We start from the raw sequence: 6,000 nt of genomic DNA, 5'->3' as shown, positions 1-6,000 counted from the left end.
GAAAATTTGGCTTCCTGGGAGTGTGTGTGTGTGTGTGTGTGTGTGTGTGTGTGTGTGTGTGTGTGTGTGTGTGTGTGTGTGTGTGTATCTGTGCATTTTTTAAACGTAATTCAAAAAAGGACAATGTAGCAGATATGTATTTTACATGCTATCTGTAAAGTGATTGCATTCTCTTAATTGACAGTTTATAAGTCTAAAAGTTGCTGCCCTGTTTGTCTCATACTTGCTATGGCACTGCTTACAGACTTTGATGATCTTGTACAATGTTATTAACAAAGAGAGAGAGAGAGAGGCTGAGTAATGAAGGTCTCTCACTCTCACACACACACACACACACACACACACACACACACACACACACACACACACACACACCCTTGGCGTAATCACAACTCATTTGGCTAGCTCTGGACAAGCTGTGCCAGTTAATGCCTGAAGTGTTCTGGCTATAATATAATTCTGGAACTGCTTAACAGCTCCTTCCCACAAACCATTTTCCCCTCACTATAAGTGATTATCTACCTCAATTTCACTACTTGTGTCCATTTTCTACATACCACACATCTTCGGGTAATTTTGCAGTATATGTATAAGGCATTATGATCGACAAACTCCTTTTCAAATTTCCTTAGTTGTGCTTTGCTGATCAATGATCCTGAGTACCACAGAGCTTGCTTCAGTCTAATCATAGTTGCTAAACACATAGCAAGAGTAACAGAAATTTAAACTGATTAGGAAAGAAGACGAAAACTTATAAGCAAAAGGGAGCTAAGCAAATGTAAAGAAAAAGGGAAGATCACTTGATAAGAGAAGGACCCAACAGAAATGCTGAATACCCAAGTGGTTGTGAGAGTAAATATTACATCAATAGGAACGATCAAAATATTTATAATATTCCTGGCTGGGAGTGGGGCAACTACAAAACTACAGGAAATGCTGAAGATAATGACAAATGCATTCAAGTAGAAAAAAAATGAGTCAGATGAGTTAATACAATCATATCGCTAGGGACTGAATGAAATGAAAGTTTTCATTCTACATTTCAGGACCAGAGAAGTCATTGACATGATAAGCATGACTGTGGACCCGATGCTTTCCAGATTGTGTCCCACTGTTTCCACTCACCATGTCTGGCAAATATTCAGTCAAATGCTGAATCAGAAAAGCCCACTGCATATTGTGTTCCAAATCAAGATTGCATGATAACTGGTTGGTTTTTAAACCAAGCTAGCCACATGGTTGGTTATACAGCGCTCAGCAGGACTAGCCTTTGGTCAACTGGTGTCCCAAGCAAAATGTCTCCACAGCGCCCCCCAACACCACTCTGTGCTGCCATCCTGGTCTACCTACACAATCCAGATTACTGGAAAAGTGCCCCTGTTAGAGCAGCGCCCCAGGCATCTGCCTAGTTGGCCTATGTCTAAGGCCAGCTGTTTTGCTCAGGTCAATGTCTTGCACTCAAGATGTGCTGAATATATGATCTACTTGCTTCACTTATGTATCCCTGAGTTTCAGCTCAATGAATACTCAGCTTGCAGAGTTAAACTGACCAGGAAAAAAATAGAATTAAGCTTTTTTTTTTCCAGGAGAGCAAGCCCTCTGCATCCCCACATCTCTAACACACACACACACACACACACACACACACACACACACACACACACATGTATATATATATATATATATATATATATATATATATATATGGTTCCACTTCACAATGTCGAATTACTGAAAACTCCAACTTCATATGGTCGAGACCATATGATCGAGTTTTCAGTAACTCGAAATTACAAAGTAAAATAAAAAAAAAAACAGACATATAATTTCTGCAGGGGGGCAAGTCCCCCCTGCACCCCTCCACTTAAATGTACCAACTCCAAGATTGCGCTACAGTTGGGAAAAGGGAAATCTCCCATTCCGCGCTGTATGCAGAAGCACAGAATGGGAGATCTCCCATTTCCTCGCTATAGTGCAATCACAGAGATGGTATATTTAAATAGGGAGGGTGCAGGGGGGCTTGCCCTCTACAGAAATGATGTGTTTGTTTGTTTTTTTTTATTTCACTTCATAATTTCGAGTTACTGAAAACTCGATCATATTGTCTCGACCATTGTGAAGTGGAACCATATATATATATATATATATATATATATATATATATATATATATATATATGGATTTACTTTATATCCTTGAAATACTGAACTATCAAAATTCAGTATTTCAAAGTTATAAAGTCGAAATCTTAAAACAACGAATACTAAGAAGTGTGAAATTCAAAATCTCGTATGCTGGAGATTTACTCCACACACACACACACATACACACACACACACACACACACACACACACACACACCTTCCTCCCCACACACAAACACAAACTCTCTACTACAAAAAAGCAGGGAGGCAAGCCTCCCAGCACGCCCCATGTGGGGGGCTGCACCGCCACACACCCCTACTTAAATATTCTAACTCCAAAATCGCACTACATACAAACACACAGACAACACCACCACACATGCTACATTCTCCTCGCACACACACATCACAGCAAGAAAACACACTAGCACACACCACAGCCCCTACACAAAACCCTTAACACATGCACACTTACCTGAATCCATAACCGCAGCGAAACCTCCGAAGCGTGAAATTCGAAACCTCCAGTATTCGAGGTTTTAAATTTCTCGCTTCTGAGGTTTCACTCTTTTCAGGATTCCACTTTATGGGCTTGAAATACTGAATTTTGATTTTTCAGTATTTCCAGCTTCTAAAGTGAATCCATATATATAAATATATATATATATATATATATATATATATATATATATATATATATATATATATATTAACTTCCCTGTTGCACAAACACTAAGGAAAGTGAAATCTCCCTAAAAGAAGGATTCCTTGTAGGCAAGCACTTCAAAACTGTACCTGAAATGTTTTCTTATGAAATGCAGTAATATAGAAGTTCAACACTGCGAACTGAACTTCATCAGATTGAATCTTGTCTAGTCTGAACCAGTGAGGTATTGGGGAAAACAATCTACTTTCCTCAGTCCACTGGAATGCAAACTCCACAATAGAGCAATACAGTGACTACTAAGGAAAGTGAGGCTGATCAGGATTCCTATGGTCGCAATCCTGTCATTCTAATAGTGTATAGGTATACATAATCATCAGACAGGATGTAGCCAGGACTTTTGGAGTCATAAACCAGCTTACAAAACAAAAGCTCCCTCTCTCACTTGTGTAGCCTTTTTCATCCTCAGACTCTTCACATTTCTTGGTAGCATATATTTTCACTTAAAAAGGAACTGACATGAGAGGCTTAAGCAAAATAATTTTTGTCTAGGCATTTAACAGATTGTATAACCATAGACCAATATATATATATATATATATATATATATATATCTATATATATATATATATATATATATATATATATATATATATATATATATATATATATATATATATATATATATATATATATATATATATATATATATATATATATATATATATATATATAATTGCACAAAACAATTATATCCTGTCTTCAAAGGCAAATGGTTATTTTTTATAGTGGATATTGTAGCCTTCTGATTGAAACTGCAGCTGTCTATCAGGAAAAATAATTGATTTAAAAATCTTCCATAATTTGTTGGTGCATTTCAGAATGTGAAGTATGCTTTCAAAGGGGGTTAAAAACACCTGATGAATACATACAACAAAAAGCTAATACTCATGCCGGCCATCTATGAACCTCACTGCAATGCATCAGATGGCTTGGGTAATAGATAGGTTTGCTGCCTGTTAAGCATGCAAGAATGCTACAAGTTTTCCATGACCTCAGCAGCATTTTCATAATGCTGCCAGACCAGAGCATCTTAACCTCATCCTACTATGCAACACGTGCTTGAAAAAGATTCAATATGTTTTATAAACAAAGACAAGAAACTCTGTAAGGAACAACATAACCAGTAACAAGGCAACCTGGTTAGTTAATTTTCATCTGTCTAGTAAGACACATTGTGCTGTCCCATTTAAATGGATTAGCTAATTGCTACTGTAAAAAAGAGCATGTCTTCTTTAAGAACCAGCTAGGGTGTTTTGTCGCTCAGAGGACTTATCTTCCTATTAATCTTTTCTTGTGAAGCAGAACAAATGGGCACAAAAACAAAAGATCTGAGTGCAGGAGAAATTGCCAAACAACCTAGCACTTCCCATGCTGTTTCATTTAGTACTGATAGAGAGGATAAGGCATGTATGACCATACCATTCCTATTAACTGCAGTTAATAAAATAGTTCCTCAACCCTTTTATCAGCTCGGAATCAAACAATAAAGCATGTTGGCCAGGTCATGAGCAGAAGAAACTGAGCGTGTAAATCAGGATATTAGTGATCCAAATGCACAGTAATAAGCTTCTTCTAAACATTGCAATTTACTTTGGGTTACATCTGATTCCAAGACATATTACAGGGCCATTATAGAAGTTGTGGCATGTGGATTCTAGCACTACACTTCTCCTCCCCTTGAAAAACAAAAAGTAAATTTGCCATAACCTTGCCGTGAGCTGATGTGTTTTCTAATCTTTATGTGCTAAACACCGAGAAGTCCAGAGTTTCATTATTCCATTATTAGCATATTTGCTAGCCTTTTCATAAGTTAAATGGATGCAATCAGCTTGTTTTCTTATCTAAGATTTTACTACATTGGAATCTGCATTAGCTGTGTAAGGGCTCTAAAATGCAATTAAGTACGTGTGTATATTTAAGTCAGTATTAGGCCTTCTGGCTACAGTATTAAAGCTTTCTCACAGAAATAGGTTCCCAGTTACAACATATTTAATGTGGTTTCTGCATTGTAACATATGAAAACAACATTAAAAGAAAGATTCAGTAAAAAATGTGGTTTTACTTTATTTTCTGCATGTTAGGAAAGGATATTCCCACTCTTTCAATTTCAGAGATCTATTTAAACCAAAGGAAAAATATTGACACTTATTGAAAGGAAATCTTTTGTTTAAATTTGGTGGGAAGTTGTTATCCCACATGAATCCTAGATTTGTTACCTGTGAGACAAACACAGAAGAAAAAAGTCACAACAAAGTATTCTCTCTGAAAAGGAATCTAATTGAAGATACAGAATATTTTCAAAGGTATGTTTTATGAAATAAGCATTATATAGGAGACTAATTATGTGGTGCAGGTCACAGATTTCAGTTACTTGACAGATACAAGGTTAAGCTATCAAATCATTATGTGTCATGGTTTTCAAGTTTTATATTTTAGTAAGCTACACATCTCATACTTGTGCAGTACTCTGGGCAGAATTAGAAAGCAACGGTTCATTTAAACTGCAAAAAATAAAACAGAGCACTGGTAAACCTCTTCTTGTCTGCATTTAGGAGACTGCTGAGAGGTGATAAATTGTGATTTTTGTAACTTAACTTGATAAAAATAGATTGAGGTGATATGATACCTCATGATCCCGAAAATTCTCAGAATTTTTGGTAGCATAAAGAACAATGGAATATGTACCATGTCAGAGAGCAGCATCAAAATGTATTTCTTTTCTCTCATTTTTTTTCAGAAGACTATTCTTTATTTGAATACCGTGGTGGTGGTGCTGCGGTAGCGTTGTCTCCTCACAGTAAGACGCTGTCCGGTTTGATTCTCAGCTAGAGTGTCTTCTGCATGGAGACAGGCATGAATGGGCGTACCTTCGTTGAAGGTTGTGCGTCAGGCCTGGCAAGCCGGTACATAAAAATCAACTGCCAATCATTAGCGGAAAGGAGTTCCACTGTGGCGACCCCTAACCGGGAAAAGCCGAAAGACACAAACAAACATTCTTTATTTGAATACTTTGCGGGTCTTTTGTAATCTTTGCGGCATGTCATCACAACAAAAGAACATAAGATTGTTCAGTAAGTTAATGTGTCATTTTTAATAAGCACTTTCTCTTTATTTTGCTACTTCACAACA

Source organism: Protopterus annectens, chromosome 2.part2 (genome assembly GCF_019279795.1).
Source record: "Protopterus annectens isolate FY-2018-M chromosome 2.part2, PAN1.0, whole genome shotgun sequence".
Taxonomy (NCBI): Eukaryota; Metazoa; Chordata; order Ceratodontiformes; family Protopteridae; genus Protopterus; species Protopterus annectens.
This window is presented reverse-complemented; position numbering follows the sequence as displayed.